This window comes from Solanum dulcamara, chromosome 5, assembly GCF_947179165.1.
Source record: "Solanum dulcamara chromosome 5, daSolDulc1.2, whole genome shotgun sequence".
NCBI classification, from domain to species: Eukaryota; Viridiplantae; Streptophyta; class Magnoliopsida; order Solanales; family Solanaceae; genus Solanum; species Solanum dulcamara.
Window position 1 is genome coordinate 4,259,781 of NC_077241.1, and position 24,912 is coordinate 4,284,692.

Below are 24,912 nucleotides of genomic sequence, written 5' to 3' on the forward strand. Positions count from 1 at the left end.
AACTATTCTGTGGGATTGACTTAGCACCGAATGAGGCATTGAGGTGGGATTCGGTAAGGGAATCCTAGTAGCAACCCCTTGTCTCATTAACTATGTGCCAACATAGGAGCCCTTGTAGGCTTAGGCTAATGGATCCATAAATAGCCCTTAAAGTTAAAGTTAAAGAAACGAATGAAGTTGACGGAGTTCTACCCGGCAAGTAGTCTCCCCGGCCAACGTAGGGGGTTATGTTGGATTCCATGTAATAGCTCGCATGGTCTTAAATGTCGGTTATGGTTAATTTCCCACAAAATGAATGTTTTAAAGGATATCCATATGATTTATTATGCATACATTAAATTATGTTCCATATTACATAAATGTTTTAATGTTTCCTCAATGTTCATGCATCCTTACATACTTAGTACATTCAAAGTACTAACGCATACTCTTTTGCCTACATCATATCACCATGTAGGGATCGGTGCTCCTCCTCGTTCTCCTCCATGTGGCTAGTTGATATTCCATTGAAGACTACTTTTGGTGAGTTCCCATGTTCCGGGAACAATACTCCTTTATCTTTCTAGCTTATGATATGTTAAGATATTTTACTATGACATTTCTTCTATTATGATTGAGGGTGAGATAGGGACTTGTCTTAGCCCCGTTAAATCTAATAGTTAGAGGTATTGTTGGACATATGTAAGTCGAAAATTTACTATTATGATTTCCGCTTGTTTATTTATCATCATTACCTATGAAAGGCTAAAAGAATGCTAAGAGGCTTGATTGAGGTACTTTCGGGTTCGTCATTCGCCATGTCACGTCTAGGCCCTAGGCTTGGGTCATGACAAGAGCCATACTGTCACGCCCCGGGAGGGTACCCTAGGCGTGGCCGGCACTCGAAGGCCATTTCTGACCTTCGAGCGAACCACCTGGTCCAGTCACACATTCAATCAATCACATTCTCTTAGCGGATAACTCAATTAAAGAAATACTATTCATATATATATGGCCGAAGGCCAAACATTTACAATCCAACAAGACAATAAAATAAAACTCTTCAAAATAACAGTTCGACCTCCCCACACTCCAGTCTATGAAGCCTCTATTCAAGTCTAAAAGGTGCCAATGATAAGTCCATGGCTACCAACAATCAAAATAGAGGGAAGGACAACAAAACTGTACCCATTTTCCATATTTTCTTTGATGAAGGGCATTCCGGGCTTTTTCCCACTCATTCCAAATATAACCCTAGCTATTTTGGGATAAAAAGATCAGTTCTTCATCACACCAAGGAGGGTTTTCTCCTCATTTTAGGCATGGAAGACTTGGAGAGAAGAAATTAGAGAAGAAGAAGAGGAGTTAGATTTCAAGCCATTCCTTCAAGTCTTGATTTCCTTCAATTTTTAGGTATGTAAGGCTAACCTAAAATATGGATTAAGTTCTTCCATATGCCCATCGATGTGTTGGATAGAAGTTGTGAAAGATTTGAACCTTCTATGGAAGTTTTTCTTGAAATTTCCTAAACTATAGAATATTACTAAAATGTGTTAATGATTTTCTTGAGTTGACTTTGTTGAGAGTATGGATTCATGTATTCATTCACATGAACCCAAGATAAGATTTCTTTTTGGTCATAATTTATCTTGAGGATGAGATTGATGATTTTTATGTATAATAAAAACAATATTATTTTTATAGTGAAATGAGGTATCCTTTTACTTGAGTTTGATGAAATTAATTTTGAGTTATATGAGAATTGGGATAGTTATGAATGTGAATGGCATAAAAAGAAATGAAACATTGGTAGAGCTAGAATGTCACTTTTGTTTCTATAAATGGAATATAGAATTAAATAAGGATTTTGGAGCAAGATGTTTGATGATGGTGTGAATGATGATGTTGATAATGATGTGAATGATAATGTTTAATAATGATGTGAATGGTGATGTTTTGATGATGGTGTGAGTGATGATGTGAATGGTGGTTATTTAACATATGTAGAATGATTGATGAAGAGGTTATGTTGATGAGGATGTTGTGTGATGAAGTGGATTGGAATATAATGTGATCATGTGATATGTGATTTGCGTAATTTGATTTGATTAGAGTCTTATGAACATTTTGAAAATAAATGATCTTTTGAGAAGGAGTTTTAAATAAATGATTTATGAACATTTTTGCATAAACTATTTATACACTATTTTTGAGTTTAAAGAATGATTATTTTCACCTATGATTTAAAAAGAGTTTAAGCATGAGTTGAGTTTGAGAAGTCTTTTAATTATTTTTGAACATGAGTATTTTAAGTATAAATGAGTTGAGCATTTTTACTTTAAAATGTCGATTTTTGAAATTGAGTTGAGATTGTATCAATTTTAAAGAGAGGTGTTTAATGATTTGAGATGAGTCGATTTGAAAGAAGGTCCAATGAGGCCAGATTTGATTTGAGTTTTGAAAAAAGTCCAATGAGACTAAATGAGTATTTTGAGTATTTTACTCACTTGATAGATATGAGCATATTGAATCTTGGGAGAAGTATCGAGCACTGAATTGGGTAAGAGTATAGTCCATACTCGAACCAATAAACTACATCGCCAAACGTAAGAGAGGATTAAACCGTTAAAGTCGGATGCTTCCTAAATTATTGTCCTGACATGATAGGACTTGATTGGTTATGGATCCATGATTGTTGATTCGTTCTTACCCTGGCAAGGTATGAACGGACGTGGCAACAACGTCGGCTTGTTGTACTATCACTCACTCATATGGTGATAGTTGTCGGTTAAAGAAACTCCCAATTGAATGGATTGTGCTTGATATGATTGGTTTGATTGTGATTGTAGATGATTGAGTTGAATTGTAAAACATTGCATAATTTTAATGTGCATATCTATTGAATTGAGTTGATTGTATATGATTGGATTGGATTGGATTGGGTATGTGATTGGATAGGGTTAGATATGTGATTGGATTGGATTAGATGATATGTGATTGAATTAGAGTTAATGGTACGTGATTGGATGGGATCGAATTGTAAATGATTTGATTGAACTATATTGTACATGATTGGATTTGATTAGATGGTATATGATTGGTCTCTGTCAAAACTGTATTCTTATTTTAGACTTATAATACCTTGATTAAGTCTCTCTTATCTTTATGACTTGAGATATTTGAAGCGGTATTATTCTACCTTGAGGTATGTTTCATTCTGCCATATTACATACTCGTACATTCCATGTACTGACGTCCATTTGGACCTGCATCATTTCATGATGCAGAGACAGGTTTAAGAGATCGTCAATAGAAGCACCATTGAGGATCTATACACACTCAGCGTATTGGTGAGTCCTTTCCTACATTCGGAGGACACCACTTATGTTATTCTTGTGTCGAGTAACCCTTTTCATCTTGATTTGAGGTAGCCATGAACATGTCATAGGCACCAATTAGATAATAGTGATAGAGGCTTCATAGACTAGATGGTGATGGGTCAATTGAGTATTTTCTTTCCTTGAATTATTTTTGTCAAACTATTTTTAACGACATAGATTGGAGTTCAATTTGTTGGCCCATGGCCTTTATTCTTTGAATTAGATTGATGATTTGAGTTGCCTACTAAATTATTTCTTTATTTTAAACTTTCGCTGGTTGATTGATATTTAATGGATGTATGATTGGACCAAGTGGTTCGCTTGGGGACCAGCAATGGTCTTCGAGTGCCGGTCACGTCTAGGGTACCCTCTCGGGGCATGACAGTGCACCAGGTTTAACGAACCCGTCGTTAGCTACGGGATCCATCAAGATCTACTCCATTAATACTTTTTCTTTATAAACAGTAGAAGAATTTCCAAAATAGTACAAAGCATTTAAGTTCTTATCGAATCATAATATATAAAACTTTAACGAAAAGCAAATGTCAAAATACTATTTTTCAAGCAAATGTTAAATCCTTTCAATAACCGTAATCATGTCTTAGTTGTCCATAAACATGTCTTATAAAAGCAAGTTCATCTCAAATAACTATTTCGGTATCAAATCAAGTAAAAGACTTGTTCCACATGCAAATTCAAAACATTCGATAACATATTCTCTTTATTAACCATGTATAAATCATGAAAGTTATAAAATACAAATTGTGGTAAGATTACTTCTCATAGTATTATTATAAATTATTGAATAAAGTATTAAAAATATATTTAAACTATTATAGTTTTTTGAATTTCATACTTAGGTTGTAATTTTTGTATTCTGAATTCTGTTGGGACAAATTCTACAGAAGTGCAGTTCGTGATTTTTCGTCTATGTGAGTCGGGTGTTTTTTTTTATTTTGTTTTGTTTCCATCCAACCTATAGGAACTCGAACTCGAAAACTCTAATTAAGAATAAAAAAATATTTAATTACCACTCCACCACAATTTTCCAATTAAAACAACGTATTAATACTTCACTACTTTTCTTAGTTGTTAACAAGTTCAAGGAATAGGTAAAGTAACCCGATCCATCGATTTAGCCGAAAATTAGACATAACTCACGTGAGTTATTAGAACGTCCAGAACTTCACACTTTATTATAAAGCCAGGAGTGTTTATGATTTGGGTAAAAATCTATTCAAATCAAAAAATTAAATTTAATCGATTTTTATTTGGTTTGGTTTGATTTGATTTTACATTTTTAAAAATCGGTAATATTTGATTTGGTTTTAATTTTGTTATAAAAAAACTGAAGAAATAACCGAACCGACAAATTATATACATATTATATATATATATATATATATATATATATATATTATTTTTTATGAACACTTTTTTATGCAAAAAATACAGCACACTAATTTAAAATAGTAAGGTATGACACGTCTTTTATTTGTACAATCATATTATTAGCTTATGCATTATTCAGTAAATTTATATTGTTTAGTACATTGAATTAGCTAACAATATAAGCATTAAGTTAAGCATACTTATAGTTTTGGCATAAGAATTAGAAGATCCAAAATGACACGAAGACAATTTATTTTTTTGAATGAATTATTGTCTTTTTTTCTCTTTTGAATGAATCTTTTTTTTTATTTTTGTGCATAGTTAATAACCGAATAACCAAATCAAACCAAATCAAGTAATTACATATTATATATATATATATATATATATACTAGTACATTCAAATTTTAATCGTGCTTGTGTTGAACGTTTTTTTTTTTGGTAAAAAAAAAAGTAGTGTAGGGTCCAACTTTCCCACACCATACATTTTTTTCAATAGAATAATCATCACTTACACATTTCTTTCTTGATGCAATTGGCATTCTATAAATCTCACATAAAATGCTTACCAACAATACATACTTTTATTGCTATACATATTTCAAAATAACCAATCTGATTGTAGTTAGCACTCTAAATTCTATTAAACATCTCTTATAGTGAATAGCACCTATGGCACACATGACTATGTGTCACGACCCAAGCCTAGGGCCTAGACGTGACATGGCGAATGAGGAACCCGAAAGTACCTCAAACAAGCCTCTTAGCATTCTTTTAGCCTTTTATAGGTAATGATGATAAATAGACAAGCGGAAATCATAATAATAAATCTTCAACTTACATATGTCCAACAATACCTCTAACTATTAGATTTAATGGGGCTAAGACAAGTTCCTAGCTCACCCTCAATCATAATAGGAGAAATGCCATAATAAAATATCTTAACATATCATAAGCTAGAAAGATAAAGGAGTATTGTTCCCGAAACATGGGACCTCACCAAAAGTAGTCTTCAATGGAATATCAACTAGCCACGTGGAGGAGAACGAGGAGGAGCACCGATCCCTACATGGTGATATCATGTAGGCAAAAGAGTATGCGTTAGTACTTTGAATGTACTAAGTATGTAAGAATGCATGAACATTGAGAAAATATTATAACATTTATGTAATATGGAACATAATGTAATACATGCATAATAAATCATATGGATATCCTTTAAAACATTCATTTTGTGGGAAGCTAACCATAACCGACATTTAAGACCATGCGAGCTATTACATGGAATCCAACATAACCCCCTACGTTGGCCGGAGAGACTACTTGCCAGGTAGAACTCCGTCAACTTCATTCATTTCTTTAACTTTAACTTTAAGGGCTATTTATGGATCCATTAGCCTAAGCCTACAAGGGCTCCTATGTTGGCACATAGTTAATGAGACAAGGGGTTGCTACTAGGATTCCCTTACCGAATCCCACCTCAATGCCTCATTCGGTGCTAAGTCAATCCCACAGAATAGTTTAATACTTCAAAATATTCATAGCATATAACTTGAGAATTCAAACATCATATTCGGTAGAATAGCTCATTAAAACATTTGATAATTCAAATATGCAAGAATTGTCCTTATTGCATAAAGAATCTATCATTCATATCATTTCATCATTCTTTCATTTCATAAGACTCCCTTTTTGATCATAGATATTGTTTTCATAAACATTTATTTGGAGTCAAAGCTTTCAAGTCAAACTTTATTAAAAACATAGTAAAATTAGGTGGGATCAAATCACTTCAACTTGCAAATATGTATGTAAATAAATATACATAAATACTTTAAAATTCATTAATGAAAAATCATGATTTAAACAACCCACCATGAATTTCAAGAACCTATAAATAGATAAATAGAGGAATTACTTGCAAACTATCAATTCATATATATGAAATTATGTTGCATCAAAATAGATCAATAATCATTAATTTAACCATAATTCATACTATTAAGTAAAAAATAAGAATTACTATAAGAAAATATTACTTGAAATCAAGAGACTTAATTGAAAGAGTTTTTGGACTATATGGATGGAAGAACTCATGGATAAACACCAACATAACTTAGAGTAAAGCTTAAAGAAAATAATTATAATTTATTATATAATCAAAATAATTTAGACATGAGAGTGGAAGGAATACTCTCATTGAAGCCTTACATACCTGGAGACCGAAGCTTTAGTTGGTACCGAAAGACTTAATGAACACTCTTGAGTCCTAGCTTCTCTCCTCGCCGGAACGTTTTGTGTACTACCCGGAGTATATGAATCACCGGAATAGTATTTCTTCACTACTAAGAACTAAAACTATATTTGATAATGTGTAAAGAAGTGTATAGAGAGAAGATTTGCTTGAAAAAGCTTGATGAATAAAATGAGGAAATAAGGTGGGTATTTATAGGTGGGAAAGAGGGACCTAACAATAAATAAAATAATTATAAATAAAAATCTGAAAATTTAGTGGAATATATTGATGTCATGGATGATGTTAAATGGAGGACAATTTATGTCATGAGTGATGTCAAATGTATCTAGATCTTTCTATGGTAGGTGAAATGAGTTATCTTTGACAGAATACTCTTTTTGGGAGCTGCGTTTGAATAATATAAATTCCTTATTAGGATTTGGTGTCTTCATAATAATTGTAGATATGGAAGTCTAGTTTCATATCGTTCAAGAATCAACCAATTTGGATAAACCTACAGTATGATATGATTTTTCTTCTATAAATACTCATTTCCGTCACAGCATCCTACCTTACAAAGATTAATTTATTTGACCTACTTAACCTCCGAATCTTAAAATATGGTCTTCATAAAAGTTGTAGGTAATGATCTTGTGGTTACTCAAAAATTTGAATCACTCAATTTGGGTATTCCTGTGAAATGTTATGACCAAAATACAGAAGCTGTATAATGTTTAGGCAAAAATTGAAACATCGTATACAACGTTTTTAGGGGATGTTACATTATCTCCCCCTTGGGAACATTCGTCCTCGAATGAGAAAAGACTTAGCTTGAGTAGAGTAGAGTGTTAACAAACAACCTATCATTAATGCAACAGTGTAATTTAAAATATCGTTTAAAATATATTTCATAATTTTGCAAGCATATGACAAGAAAAGTTGAGATGTAAGAATTTCAAGTAATTGAGCAAGGACAACTTAATACCTTAGGTTTGGGTAGAGGGGAAAAGATGAGGGTATCTCTTAATCATATCCGCTTCCGCTTCCCATGTTGCACTTTCTATTTGTTGATTCCTCCAAAGGACTTTAACAGATGCAATTTCTTTGTTCCTCAATCTCTTAACTTGCCGGTCCAAAATTTCCACAGGAACTTCTTCATAGGTCAAGTTTTCTTCAATATTCACTACTCCCATAGGTACAATGAAACTAGAATCACCCACATGTTTTTTCAACATAGACACGTGAAACACCGAATGAACCATGGCCATTTCCAATGGTAATTCCAACTCATATGCAACCTTACCAACACGTCTCACGATTCTATAAGGCCCTACATATCTAGGGCTCAATTTCCCTTTCTTACCAAATCGAACCACACCTTTCATGGGTGAAACCTTCAGATACACCCAATCATCCACATTAAACTAAAGATCCCTTCTTCTAGTGTCAGAATAGGACTTTTGACGACTTTGAGCCGTCTTCAACCTTTCTCTAATGATCTTCACCTTCTCTAAAGCATCAAGTACCAAATCGAGGCCCAACAAGGTCATCTCACCTACTTCGAACCAACCTACCGGTGATCTACATCGTCTCCCATACAAAGCCTCAAACGGTGCCATCTCAATACTTGAGTGGTAACTATTATTATAGGCAAACTCGATGAGAGGCAGGTGATCATCCCAATTCCCTTTAAACTCCAACACACACGCCCTTAACATATCCTCTAGTGCTTGAATCGTCCTTTCGGCTTGCCCATCTGTTTGAGGATGGAATGTTGTGCTCAACTTTACCTTAGTACCGAGGCCTTTTTGAAATGATCTCCAGAAGTGAGAAGTGAATTGGGTACCACGATCCGAAATAATGGATAATGGCACACCATGCAACCTCACCAACTCCCGAATATACAACTTGGCATAGTCTTCGGCACTATAGGAAGTTTTAACCGGTAGGAAGTGAGCTGACTTAGTCATTCTATCAACAATTACCCAAATTGAGTCATGACGCTTCCGGGTATGAGGCAAACCCACTACAAAATCCATATTCACATCTTCCCACTTCCAAGTTGGGATTTCAATGTCTTGGGCTAGGCCACCCGGCCTTTGATGTTCGGCCTTCACTTGTTGGCAATTCGTACATTCGGACACAAACCTTGCTATGTCCTTCTTCATGCCACCCCACCAATACAACTCTTTTAAGTCTTGGTACATTTTCGTTAAACCGGGATGAATGGAGTATGTAGAATTATGAGCCTCCATCATGATCAAACTCCTTAAGCCATCAACATTTGGAACACATATCCGACCTTGATAGTATAGTACCCCATCTCCCCCTTGGGAAAAGACCTCTATCTTCTTTTCCTTTATCAACTTCTTTAACTCGATAAACTTTGGGTCAAGATCTTGCTTGGATTTAACATCCACCACCAAAGAGGATTCAGACCTATTTTGAACAACCATACCCCCATCATTAGTACCACACAACTTCACCCCTAATCTAGCCAATCGGTGAACATCTTTCACCAACTCCCTCTTACTTTCATCCACATGGGCCATACTCCCCATAGACACTCTACTAAGTGCATCAGCAACCACATTACCTGATGCTAATGTAGAGCTTGACAAATTAGGAGACTCTATAATACCACCATGTCCATACTTAGAAGAGCTACTATATAATGAGCCAGGATCTGATGGGATTATTGGTTGTTCATTGATGTTATTTCAGGTAAATAATATTCTATATAAATCTCCTTTATATTTTTTTAATTATTAAAAAAAAGCTATTACACAAAAGATTTATTAATTTTTTTCTATGTATAGGTGACTCGTTTTAGGTGTGGTGGATTTGCTGTTGGATTCAGAGTTAATCACACTATGATGGATGCTTATGGAATGAAAATGTTTCTAAATGCATTAAGTGAATTGATTCAAGGAGTTTCTGCACCTTAGGAGTTTCTGCACCTTCCATACTACCTGTATGGCAAAGGGATGTCCTAAGTGCTAGATCATCACCATGCATTACATGTACTCACCATGAGTTTGATGAGCAAATTGAATCAAGAATTGCGTGGGAATCTATTGAAGACAAGTTGATACAACAATCATTTTTCTTTGGAAATAAGGAGATGGAAGCTATTATGCATCAAGTTTCTCCAACTTGTGAAAGTACAAAATTCGATTTGTTAACGGCGTTTTTATGGAAATGTCGTACCATTGCTCTAGATTTGCACCCTGAAGAAATTGTTCATATGACGTTACTTGTAAACATACGTAGAAATTTACCAAAACTTGAACTACCACCTGGATATTACGGGAATGCATTCATTACTCCAGCTGCAATATCAAAAGCAGGATTGTTGTGTTCAAATTCACTGACATATGCAGTTAAACTGATCAAGGAACTTAAAGATCATATGAATGAAGAGTACATTAAATCACTAGCAGATTTAATTGTTATTAAAGGGAGACCAGAGTTGTCAAAATCTTGGAATTTTATTATCTTAGATAATAGGTCTGATGGATTTGATGAATTTGATTTTGGATTTGGAAAGCCCATTTTTGGTGGGGTTCCAAAAGCTATATCTTTAATTAGTTTTGGTGTGCCTGTTAAAAATGATAAGGGAGAAAAAGGTATTTTGATAGCTATAAGTTTGCCTCCTCTGGCCATGAAAAAATTTCAAGACGCTGACTACAAGATGACTCTAAGAAATGTGGAAGGAGCCAACATAATTTCAAAGTTGTAGAAGTACTTGAAATACATAATCTCATCAATTTTTCGATATCGTTCAATTTATTTTAGTTAAAAAAAAAAATCGATATATAGCTGAGATGGATGTTACGCGGCATGCTACCTCACCCTAGCACTATTTTACCTTTTATGTTAATTAAAACATAAGGAATAGTATTTATAAATATCTCCTATACTTTCTTATCTTTCGGCTTAACAAACCAGTCCACTTATATAACATATCTGTAACCAAAAGTTTGATGTTGAAGGGTTAAAGGATAGAACAAAACTTTCCAAATCATTGATTTTCATTTAGTGAAAGAAAGAAAAATGTTTTCTGAAAAAGGCATTTGGAGAGGGGCTAAGGAAAATATATAATGTGTGTTTAGAGCCATACATATGTATCCCCTTATCCAGTTTCAGTTTCTCAACATAAAGTTTAAGAAAGAAAAAAAAGTTTACTATTTAAAAAATATAATAATATAATACGGGCTAAACTCGAGTTGAACCGAACTAAATTAATTTTTAAAATTAATAGAATCGAGTCTTAATCAGGGGTGTCAATAAGATAGCTCAGTTGTCACAACCCAATTTAGGATCATGATCAACGCTAAGGAAGAGAATCCCAAAGCAAGTCTTGATGGAAATCTATAGAAAATCGGACAGAGTTTCTTTTGTTTTTCGTGCCTATTCAATTCTTTCATGTCTCAGAAATCAGCCACACAACTATATACCATCTCCCAAATCAAGACATAATATCTATTATCAATCTATTCGCCACACAACAATACTAATTCATCTCCAAAAATGAAAAGAAAGTTTAAAACTAGTCACACGTCTATAATAATGAAAGAATACTCATGACTCAAATAAAGGAATGACTATGAAGCAACTCTAAGAGTTTCAGAAAAGTTCATAACAATGAATAACTTGAAGCCGCGCGAACAAGTGCGGGCTCACCATGGATTTGCCAATTTGCTAGCTTAACAAATTCCCCACCAATGTCACATGTGCTCTCTGTAAACAAAATTAGCGGGGAGTGAGACGTTAGCTCAGTGAGTAATAACACTTAACCAAAACCGTTTTAATGAGACACAAGTCAGAAAACGTGCTAGTATGATAATCAAAATCATGTAACAAATATTCTTTCAAGAAAATCGATAACAATATCAATTCTCATCTATCTCATGTAAGCAAAATCAAGGTAAGTATATAGTAATGAATCAAACCTTATATTTGAGAGTTTTCCAAGAATGAATCATGTAATCGGTGTGACCCTTCATAAAGGAGTCAAATATTCATATCAAAAGATCCCTTCTCGAAGGATATCTGTAACGGTATGCTAGTTCTACCTTCCCACTAGCGAGAGCTATATCGATAATCTGTAAATACAAGGTGCATCAGGTTTAACGAACTCGTCGTTAGCTACGGGATCCATCAAGGTCTACTCCCACTAATACTTTTTCTTTATAAACAGTAGAAGAATTTCCAAAATAGTACAAAGCATTTAAGTTCTTATCGAATCATAATATATAAAACTTTAACGAAAAGCAAATGTCAAAATACTATTTTTCAAGCAAATGTTAAATCCTTTCAATAACCGTAATCATGTCTTAGTTGTCCATAAACATGTCTTATAAAAGCAAGTTCATCTCAAATAACTATTTCGGTATCAAATCAAGTAAAAGACTTGTTCCACATGCAAATTCAAAACATTCGATAACATATTCTCTTTATTAACCATGTATAAATCATGAAAGTTATAAAACACAAATTGTGGTAAGATTACTACTCGATCATAGTACTCATGTCGAAATACCAAACTTGTCACCTCAAGCAATCCGTATGATTTTCATCGATCAACCTATAATCACATCATATCAATCTAGCTTTAAATTTCTTATTTAGGCTTAACTACCTATACTAAACTTGGAACACTCAACCTGCTGGAGACTTTATTTGTTTAAATGAGTCTGCCCATCTTATGGATAATTCAACCAATCCAAACTTCACAAATTACATGAGTCATATGATTTATTCAGTTAAATTCATAGGGAGTTCAATTGAATTAGAATTATACTTTGAAATCTGACTTTATCAGAGTTGGGTTCTCTCCGTGCATTACCGGAAGCATTTGTCGCTTCTTGTCTCTGTATTTTCTTTCAACTCTCCTTAGCTGCTGCGTTTTCCCTTCTCTAAATTCTTTACTTTATTTTTCTCTCCAAATTGCTCTGTCTGCGTTGTTTATACCAATTGTGCATGATAGTAATAACATCAACACAAATAACACTTTTGATGTACCTTGAAACTTTGTGTGTGCAAAGAAGTTTATCCTCTTTAGACACCTTTTTGAGAGCTCACTAGAAAACCTATTTTTTTTAATAGCATTGAGCATGTTCCATACTAAGTAAATTGTAGCGCATTGCTGTGAATAGGGTTGGGTTAAGGTGAAAGGGACGGTTTAAGCACATTAGTGACTTAAAGTCAAAAGTAAATTGAGGCCTTAAATTTTTTTTAAAATAGTCTATTCTTTTATTTTTATTTTGTAAGATGCAAGCTTGCAAATTAACTTTTTACAACTGATTCTTTTTAATAATTCTTTTTCAATTGATAATATAGACAATTATTTAATTTTTCTTGAGACATATATATAATACTCCAGATATATGAAGCTTCTTCTAATAATTTTTTGCCTCGTATATGTAAAGTTTATTTTTTCTATGAATACTCAATATTTTGTTTAAGAAAACATATAAGTTATTATTGCTAAAAAAAATGGGACCTTCAATTTTAGGGGCTAAGGCACCAGCCTTTTTCTTAAGGCGTAAGAGTCAGCACGGATAAGATTTTTAGAATATTCTTTTATTTCTTTAAGATGTAAAGTTGTAAACAACTTTTTTATAATTGATTTTTTTTTAATAATTTCTTTTCAAATCATCTAATAATTATCTATCCCTCATATGAAAATTTTGTTTTTTTCTATGAGTACTCAAGAAAAAAATTTAAGAAAAGATATACTAACTTATTTAGGAAACAACAAAAATCTCAATAGCTAATTTGGGCTTAATTATGTGTGTTTCTATACGTTTTTAAAATTATCATTCGTACCAGATTTCGATCTTCAAATACATGTATGTGAACGCATGTATCTAATGCGTTCAGATATATGTGTAACGCCTTGAAAATTTCCATGTCAAGACCCGAACCATTCTTCATAGGCGTATAGGCTTGAACCCGATGACTTCTAATTTCATATATGAGTTGAGATCAATTTTTAAGTATTTGAATTGTATTAGATGTGTTTTAGGGTCATAAGGGATCTCTAACACCAAGCCAAGTCCAAAGAATTCTCATCGACTAAGTTTCCGAATGAGTTCGTATAAGGGTCAACTTCAAACGACCATATCTCCTACAATATGACGAATTGGGGGTCCCATGACCTATAAAATTAAAGTTATTTGAGCCTTCTTTCTAACGCCATCAAGATTGCCTTTTTTGGAGTTCGGAGTCAAACGTTATGACCATTTTTCTATAGACTATCACTGCAGGAATTTCAGGCCTTGGGCTATAGTGGCGCCCGGGGCCACTATAGCGCCAGAAACTAGTCTCTGAAGTTTGGAACTTGGCGCAATGCGCCACTATAGCGCCAACAGGGTTTTGAGCCCGTTTTCCAGATTTTAGGGGCATTTTAGTCTTCTCTTGTGTTTTAGCCAAAAGTGATGTCGTTTTGGTGGCTAAATCCTCCTATCTAAAGACCTTAGACCCTTCAAATCCCTCATTTCTTTCACTCTAACTTCTCCAACAAAAACCCTAACCTCTCAAGTTCCTCTCAAGCTTTCTTCCTCCATCTCCAAGAAGATCAAGCCTCCATTTCTTTTCAAGTTTTTCATTCAAGAGTTGACTCCTCAAGGTATGTGGGTTTTCATCCATGAGTTCTTCCATCCATGGAGCCTAAATGTTTTCTCAACTTAGTATTTAAATTTTAAGTGATGAAATCTTATGGGCTTTTACATGATGACCTTAAATGCATAAATTATGATATATTTGAAGTTTCTTTACATATAGTGATGGATATTGATTTTTGATCTCATGAAGTTGTGATGTTATTAAAGTGCCTATGTGAAGTCTTGAAAAGAGTTTTAAGACATATATGGTGGGCTGTTTAAAAATATTTAAATGATAAATTCCTTCACTCTCATGCATGCTAGAATTGATTTAAATGACTTGAAGGTTGATTGATATGAACCCACCTAGTTTCCTATGGTAAAGTAAAGTTGAAATGAAGTTTGACCCAAATGAATGTCATGAAGTAAATGTTTATGAAGAAAAGTCTTTACGAAATGATTGTTTGATGAAAGGGCTTCTTAGCCAAAGTAAGGTTTCAATGTGAAAGGACAATTCTCACGTTGAATCAAATGAAATGTTTAAGGTTATGATATGACATGTATGACATCCCTATAGGCCGTCAATGCTTTTGAACATCTTTCCAAAAAGGAAGGTCCGATTAGCATGGTAATCGGAATACCATCATTGATTGTAGACCTAATTTTCTTATATATCAAGGTTAATTAGTAGAACGGTAAATAGGGCATGGCATCCATGATGATATTATAAACCAAAGGTTTTAATGAGCTATTCCACCGATAATGATTTGATGTCTAAGGTTATACAATGCTTATGTTATTATGATACTTAAATGTTATTTTGTTGAGAGCTTACCTAACACCAAGCTGGACTAGAGGTGAATACCTATATCCCAGAACTATGTGCCACCGTAGGTATAAATAAGATAGAGGCGAATACCCAATCTCTAAGAGGCGAGTACCCAAAATATCAAGGCTTGATGGTGAGTACCCGAGTCTAAGAACTAGGGGTGAGTACCCAATTTACACAATAGCTTAGTGGATCCACTTAGGCATGACGGAGTCTACCTTGGTGTCACGCCCCGAGAGGGTACCCTAGGCGTGGCCGGCACTCAGAAACCATCTCTGGATTCTGAAAGAACCACTTGGTCTCATTACTCATTTGTTCATCAACGGAAGACTTAAGAATACTAATGTGGGCTTGTCATCATCAATATGGAAAGAAAAAAATGATAATTCTTAGAAGAAGTAGTTTCTAAGGAGAACTACTCAGATTACATCATCAAACTCTGTCTATGAAGTCTCTAATACTCTTAGATGGTGCCAATGACATGTCCATGGCTACCTCAAAAGAAACATCACACTCAACAATAATAAAATGATAAGGAGTTCCTTCGAATACAAGAAGGACTCACCAAATAGCCGAAAAGAAATGATCTTCAACTGTAACACCCCTTAAAATGTTATTGATTCATGGATCCTTTCATTCATGAAGTCCAAATAAATTATCAAAAAAAAAAACTATTTAATTCAAGCATGAAACTTTATGGATTTTCATATCATGATTCTAATTGCATAGATTATTAAATATTTGAAGTTTAATCACCTATCTTATGTTAGTTTATGTTGGCTCTTAAATGCATTAATTTTTATTTTTTTTTAATGATTAATGAAAGGTCCTTATATGAAGACATAAAAATGTTTTAAAGTATTTTGATTATATTATGATCTCTCATGCCTAAAGTATTTTGATCATAATTATTTCTCTCATTACTAAAGTATTTTGATTATATTACGATCTCTCATGCCTAAAAATATTTTTATCATATTATGATCTCTCATTACTAAAGTATTTTGATCATAATTATATTCTCTAATGACTAAAGTATTTTGATTATATTATGATCTCTCATGTCTAAAGTATTTTGATCATAATTATTTCTCTCATGACTAAAGTATTTTGATTATATTATGTTCTCTCATGACTAAAGTATTTTGATCATGTTCTAAAGTATTTTGATCATATTCTAAAAGTATTTTGATCATGTTCTCTCATGCCTAAAGATTTTGATCATGTTCTAAAGTATTTTGATCATGTTCTAAAGTATTTTGATCATGTTCTAAAAGTATTTTGATTATGTTCTCTCATGCCTAAAGTAATTTGGGCATAACTTTTCATAAGATGGTCCAAATTAGGTGATTCAAATTTTTGAATAACCACAACATTATTACCTACAACTTTCATGAAGAACATATCTTAAGATTCGGATTTTAAGTAGATCAAATAAATTGATCTTTGCAAGACATAGTGCTGTGACGGAATGGAGTATTTGTAGAATAAAATTCATATCTCGATGTAGAATGATCCAAATTAGGTGATTCAAATTTCTGAGTAATCACAACATCATTACCTACAACTTTCATGAAGAACACATCTTAAGATTTGGAGTTTAAGTAGATCAAATAAATTGATCTTTGCAAGACATAGTGCTGTGACGGAATGGAGTGTTTGTAGAATAAAATTCATATCTCGATGTAGAATGCTCCAAATCGGATGATTCTTGAACTAACTGAAACTAGACTTCTATATCTACAATTCTTATGAAGACACTAAATTCTAATAAGGAATTTATCTTATTCAAACGCAGCTTCGAAAACGGATATTCCGTTAAAAGAGATTTCATCTCACCTACCATAGAAAGATCTAGAACCATTTGATATCATCCATGACATCAAAATTCTCCATTTAATTTTCAAGATCATCCTTTATGATTATGTTTATTTATGGTTAGATCCCTCCTCCACACCTATAAATACCCACCTTATTTCCTCATTTTATTCATCAAGCTTTCTTAAGCATTTCTTCTCTCTATATACTTCTTCTCAAATATAGTTTTAGTTTTAGTAGTATAAAAATACTACTCCGGTTATTCTTATACTCCGGGTAGTACACAAAATGCTTCGGCGAGAAGAAAAGGCTAGGGGTCCAAGAGTGTTCCAATTCGAAGTAAAGCTTCCGATTTAAGGTATGTAAGGCTTTCATAGCATTGGATTGAGTTCGTCCATGCGCCCAATATTTAAATTTATTATAATTGAGTTATAGTTGAGTTTTATCCAAATCTTGAATTCTAAATGAAATAATTCTTCTTCTATTGAGTTTGATATATTTATGCATTAATATTATTATTATTGTTATCTCTCATATTATTGAAATTATTGTTCATGGCTACTTTCCCATGAATCCTAATTGATTTGATGTTCATGAATATTTTTATACATATTTTGAGTAAAGATGTTGGCTTTTTAATATTTTTATTGATAAAAAAAGTGATATGAATTAATACTATATATATATTTTATTGAGTTTTGAAAGAGCAAAAGAATTGAGTTTAAATGATTTTTTGAGTAAATGATGTTTTGAGAAAGATGTTTTGATGAGATGTAAATGATGTTTTCGAAATATAATAATTGATGAAGAGGTAATGAGATGAGTTTGATGATTTAAATTAAAGTCCAATGAGACTAGATGATGAGTTTAATATGAGCACATATTTTGGGAGTAGTATTGAGCACCGAGTTGGGTAAGAGTTTAATTGACTCAAACCCCAGAACTACGTAGCCAGCGTAGGATGGAGGTTATGCCTCTTAAGTCCCTAAAAGAGGACTTTGATGAGTGGATCCAAGATGATGATGTCCTTTACCCTGGCAAGGTATTGGATGGATGTGGCAACGACATCGCTTCGTTGTATCATCGCTAGCTCATAAGTGATGGTTGTCGGTTAGAGAAACTCCCAACTGAGTAAGCATTGCTTATTACTATTATTTTTATTATTATATTTTAAACTTGCATTACATATTGATGTTGAGATGATGTTGAGTTCTGAGCTGAGTTTTCTTGAGAGGAGTTTCTTAATATCTATCCTTACCTTCCTGCCATTTTACATACTCGTACATTCCACGTACTGACGTCATTCGACCTGCATCGTTTTATGATGCAGATACAAGTGTTAGAGATCCTCAATAGGCGCATCGTTGAAGATCATTTCTTTTCGGCTATTTGGTGAGTCCTTCTTGTATTCGAAGGAAATCCTTATCCTTTTATTATTGTTGAGTGTGATGTTTCTTTTGAGGTAGCCATGGACATGTCATTGGCACCATCTAAGAGTATTAGAGGCTTCATAGACAGAGTTTGATGATGTAATCCGAGTAGTTCTCCTTAGAAACTACTTCTTCTAAGAATTATCATTTTTTTTCTTTTAATATTGATGATGACAAGCCCACATTAGTATTCTTAAGTCTTCCGCTGATGAACAAATGAGTAATGAGATCAAGTGGTTCTCTCGGAAGCCAGAGATGGTTTCTGAGTGCCGGCCACGCCTAGGGTACCCTCCCGGGGCGTGACATCAACGATGCGCCTATTGAGGATCTCTAACACTTATATCTGCATCATAAAACGATGCAGGTCGAATGACGTCAGTACGTGGAATGTACGAGTATGTAAGATGGCAGGAAGGTAAGGACAGATATCAAGAAACTCCTCTCAATAAAACTCAGCTCAGAACTCAACATCATCTCAACATCAATATGTAATGCAAGTTTAAAATATAATAATAAAAATAATAGTAATAAGCAATGCTTACTCAGTTGGGAGTTTCTCTAACCGACAACCATCACTTATGAGCTAGCGATGATACAACTAAGCGATGTCATTGCCACATCCATCCAATACCTTGCCAGGGTAAAGGACATCACCATCTTGGATCCACTCATCAAAGTCCTCTTTTTGGGACTTAAGAGGCATAGCCTCCATCCTACACTGGCTACGTAGTTCTGGGGTTTGAGTCAATTAAACTCTTACCCAACTCGGTGCTCAATATTACTCCCAAAATATGTGCTCATATTAAACTCATCATCTAGTCTCATTGGACTTTAATTTAAATCATCAAACTCATCTCATTACCTCTTCATCAATTATTATACTTCGAAAACATCATTTACATCTCATCAAAACATCTTGCTCAAAACATCATTTACTCAAAAAAAATCATTTAAGCTCAATTCTTTTGCTCTTTCAAAACTCAATAAAATACATATATAGTATTAATTCATATCACTCTTTTTATCAATGAAAATATTAAAAAGCCAACATCTTTACTCAAAATATGTATAAAAATATTCATGAACATCAAATCAATTAGGATTCATGGGAAAGTAGTCATGAACAATAATTCCAATAATATGAGAGATAACAATAATAATAATAATAATATTAATGCATAAATATATCAAACTCAATAGAAGAAGAATTATTTCATTTAGAATTCAAGATTTGGATAAAACTCAACTATAACTCAATTATAATAAATTTAAATATTGAGCGCATGGACGAACTCAATCCAATGCTATGAAAGCCTTACATACCTTAAATCGGAAGCTTTACTTCGAATCGGAACACTCTTGGACCCCTAGCCTTTTCTTCTCGCCGGTTTGTTTTGTGTACTACCCGGAGTATAAGAATCACCAGAGTAGTATTTTTATACTACTAAAACTAAAACTATATTTGAGAAGGAGTAAAGAAGTATATAGAGAGAAGAAATGCTTAAGAAAGCTTGATGAATAAAATGAGGAAATAAGGTGGGTATTTATAGGTGTGGAGGAGGGACCTAACAATAAATAAACATAATCATAAAGGATGATCTTGAAAATTCAATGGAGAATTTTGATGTCATGGATGATGTCAAATGGTTTTAGATCTTTCTATGGTAGGTGAGATGAAATCTCTTTTAATGGAATATCTGTTTTCGAAGCTGCGTTTGAATAAGATAAATTCCTTATTAGGATTTGGTGTCTTCATAAGAATTGTAGATATAGAAGTCTAGTTTCAGTTAGTTCAAGAATCATCTAATTTGGAGCATTCTACATCGAGATATGAATTTTATTCTACAAATACTCCCTTCCGTCACAACACTATGTCTTACAAAGATTAATTTATTTGATTTATTTAAACTCCGAATATTAAGATATGTTCTTCATCAAAGTTGTAGGTAATGATATTGTGGTTACTCAGAAATTTGAATAATCTAATTTGGAGCATTCTACATCGAGATATGAATTTTATTCTACAAATACTCCATTCCGTCACAGCACTATGTCTTACAAAGATTAATTTATTTGATCTATTTAAACTCCGAATCTTAAGATATGTTCTTCATAAAAGTTGTAGGTAATGATGTTGTGGTTACTCAAAAATTTGAATTATCTAATTTGGACTATTAGATAAAAAGTTATGCCCAAATTACTTTAGGCATGAGAGAACATAATCAAAATACTTTTAGAACATGATCAAAATACTTTTAGAACATGATCAAAATACTTTAGGCATGAGAGATCATAATATGATCAAAAATACTTTAGTCATGAGAGAACATAATTATGATCAAAATACTTTAGGCATGAGAGATCATAATATGATAAAAAATACTTTAGTCATGAGAGAAATAATTATGATCAAAATACTTTAGGCATGAGAGGTCATAATATGATAAAAATATTTTAGGCATGAGAGATCATAATATGATCAAAAATACTTTAGAAATGAGACAATATAATTATGATCAAAATACTTTAGAACCTTTTTATGTCTTCATATAAGGACCTTTGATAAGTCAATAATTTAATGCATTTAAGAGCCAACATAAACTAACATAAGATAGGTGATTAAACTTCAAATATTTAATAATCTATGCAATTGGAATCATGATATGAAAACCCATAAAGTTTAATGCTTGAATTAAATAGAAAACTTTGATAATTCATTTGGACTTCATAAATGAAAGGATCCATTAATTAATAATATTTTAGGGGGTGTTACACTTGGAAAGTAGTCTCCCTTTTTTTCTCCGATGTAGGGATAACATCGGGACTCCATGTTATAGCTCACATGGTTTTTGTCGGTTAACGGTCGCTCTCACAAAGGTACAAGGTACCTCTTCCAATGTTTAAGATATATCATATGATGTCTACTATGTCTATCACAAAGTAAAGTATGTGCTCTCACAAAGCTAAAGATTTCTTTCAAAAAGGTTTATGGAATACTTATTTACGATTCATGGTATTTTGCAAGTATATGGTTTCTTATAATGACTCATGGTTACCTCTAAAATGTTCAATTTTCTTTTATGATTCATGATATTTATAATGGCGCAGCTGCAGCTGACCGAGGACATGATCTTAGATAGGAGGGTGTGGAGGGCCCATATTAGGGTAGAAGGTTAATACGAAGTCTCGTTACCCTGCCTTATTGGTAGGCGCATTAGCGCACTACGAATTTTTTTGTGCTGTGATTTCTGTTATCAGTTATTACTCTTTGTACTTTCAGTATTCTATTTTATATGTGTCACTTACGTTATTTGCTTTTCGCATACTACTTTGTACTTCTTGATGTATCTGACTTCTTCTTATGCTTTTTTGAGCCGAGAGTCTCTTGGAAACAGCCATCCTACCTTGGTAGAAGTCAGGTCTGCGTACACTTTACCCTTCCCACACCCCACGTTGTGGGATTTCACTGGGTTGTTGTTGTTGTTGTTGTTGTTGTTGTTGTTGTTGTTGATGTTTATATATTTCACTGACTAAGCTTCATAACTCTAAAGGGTATTTCAAATGATTGCGAGGTTTTAACATGGCCTATTGCATCACCTTATTGCATAATGTTTTACATTGCATGCTCATATACTTAGTATATTCAAACGTACTAACGCATACTTTTACCTACATGATATCACCATGTAGGAACCGACGTCTCTCCTTGACCTCCTCCACTTGGCTAGTTCGGATTAGTTTGAAGATTGCTTGTGGTGAATTTCCATGGTTCGGGAACAACATCCCCTTTATTCTAAACTTATGTTATGTTGAACTTTAAGACTTTTATTAAGGCATTCCTTGATACTTATTTTGAGGGTGAGCTAGGGACATGTCTTAGTTCCCGCCAAGTCTATTAGTAGAGGTATGTTTGGACACAAATGAAAAAATGTTTTTATTTTTGCTCATTATTATTTATCATTACCAATGAAATGCTTAATGAATGCTAAGAGACTTGGGTGAGGTACCTCCGGATCTCATTCGCCGTGTCACGTCTAGGCCCTAGGCTTGGGTCATGATAATATGTATCTCGAATACATTGGTCAAAATTAAGTGTAATTTATTCCAAACACATTGCATCCAAGCATGATTCTCATGTATTTGAGATTCACTGATTCACCACTCTCCTCTCTCCTATGTCTATCACCTCACTTCCTCTCATTCTATGTATTTGTATTTCAGAATGTATCTATATTGTATCTGGTATCCCACATACATATTGTTATGTTGGAAAAAGATGGTTTAAAATTAATTTGAACTTTATAGAGAGAAAATTAATTTTAGAAAAGAGGAGTCGTCACTTAATTTTTTAAAGAAATTAAGAAATCTTAATTTAAAAGACCCTAACAGATTTAAGTCTTAAAAATTTAGAGAAAAAGGTATGAGGTTCTTATTTCCACTTTGAAAAGATATTAAGCATTCAAAGTGGTCGCTAATGCGCGGTTATCCGACGATTTGAAAATTATTTGACTAACATTTAAAAATATTAATTTAAAAAGAAACGAAGACTTTAAAATATTTTTTTGGAAAAAATGACCAAACTTAAACATTGAAAATAATATACATGTAAATAAAAAAAGAAGTAAAGTTTACCAAATGCCTAAGTAAAGGTAGAAAATCATTTAAAGAGTAAGTTAACATGAATTGGTTTATTTTTAGGGGAATCTAATTAAGTTAAAACAAATTAAAATTAATATCTAAGCAAGAATAAATAACATAAGTGAATAAATTATTACAACCCGAATTAATATAAATAAATAATAAATAACAAATAAATATATTGCCCGACACTTAGTTTCTGTACGCCTGGACTAAGATATTGGGTCATCTGCGTTTTGGGCCTTAAGCACAATCTCACTGTATATCGCAGCTGTATACACACTGTATATCAGAATGTATATATATTATATATCAATAGATACAACATTATTTTCTTGCATACCAGACTATATAAATACTGTATATCAGTGTATACGACACTATTTTCCACTTGTATTCCATGTATACAGCCCAATATTAATATATAAATCATGAATATTACCTTCTTTTCCCTTTATCAATTTTTCAGCAATTCAAACAAGATGATGGGAGACTCAAAACTCAACGATATGCAACGATGGGGTCCAAAGATGGACTCGAATTGATATCACATGCACCAAAATAAAATTACAGAAGCATTTACTTATTTTAAGCTAAACCAAGGAACATATCATGATATTTTAAGTTATTAAATTGATAAGTATCCTAAAAGTGACTAATAACATGCATATATATGAACAAAGGAAAGGAAAGAAGAAATATATTCAAGTAACTAAAGAACACGAATTTAATATATACGCTATACTAGCTCAAATTTTAAATAAAGAATTAAATCAATTAGGCCACGAAACTTTTAATTGAATAATAACTTTAAGCATACTTTTGTTATCTAAATCATGTTAAAAGAAGAAATTAAAAACATGAAAATCTATATTGTTAAAGGAAACTATTTGAAAAATAATGAATAAAACTAAGATCTTTTATGAAATAATTCTAACACATGATAACTAATTAATTCTAGCACATGCTAACTATAAAAAAATTCTATCATTAATCTAATTATTCTTAATACATGCTAACTAAAAAATAAAAAAATAAAAAAGACTACGAATCAACTAAATATAAAATATGAAATAATTAAATAAAACAAATCTAAGAAAAGATTTTACCTCTTTTCGAGCAGCGAGACTGAAGACGACGAGTGGAAGATTACTTCACCACCGTCCAAAAGCTTGATGGAACTTCAATCTCTTTTCGAGCAGCGAGACTGAAGACGACGAGCGAAAGACGACTTCACCACCGCCCAAAAGCTTGATGGAACTTCAATCTACAACAAACAAAATTAAAACAAAAATTAAAAATTTAGACTCGAACCTTCGTGGATTCGATGTTATAAGAACACTGTTCTTAGCCTAAATTTTGACTTCAATCTCATATTTTCCTTCAAGAAAAATATAGAATGAAAGCTAGAAATTTTCACAACTTTTAGGCTGGAGACAAGAGTCTAAAATCCTAGTCAAGTTAAGAAAATTTCTAACTTTGGGTGGCTAAAAAACCTCCACCTTCACCTATTCTCCCACCTTAATAAGAATATGAGTCTTTATATAGGCTCCAAAAACTTTAAATTTTCATACAATTTTCAATGTGGGAGATTGAGATT

General features: G+C 32.9%; 2 long non-coding RNA genes and 1 pseudogene across 2 annotated transcripts; 2 read left to right on the top strand and 1 right to left on the bottom strand.

Moving 5' to 3' along the window:
* The first annotated feature begins 9,561 nt into the window (after positions 1–9,561).
* Positions 9,562–10,775, top strand: LOC129889993 (alcohol acyl transferase 2-like; annotated as a pseudogene).
* Positions 10,776–11,458: 683 nt separating this feature from the next.
* LOC129890345 (uncharacterized) lies at positions 11,459–13,090 on the bottom strand. The gene is made up of 3 exons (XR_008767003.1): positions 12,794–13,090; positions 11,943–12,095; positions 11,459–11,730 (listed from the first exon to the last, which is right to left on the bottom strand). It is a non-coding gene; the product is annotated as an uncharacterized LOC129890345 (long non-coding RNA).
* Positions 13,091–17,438: 4,348 nt separating this feature from the next.
* On the top strand, positions 17,439–18,866 carry LOC129890346 (uncharacterized). The gene is made up of 2 exons (XR_008767004.1): positions 17,439–17,602; positions 18,575–18,866. It is a non-coding gene; the product is annotated as an uncharacterized LOC129890346 (long non-coding RNA).
* The last annotated feature ends 6,046 nt before the right edge of the window (positions 18,867–24,912 follow it).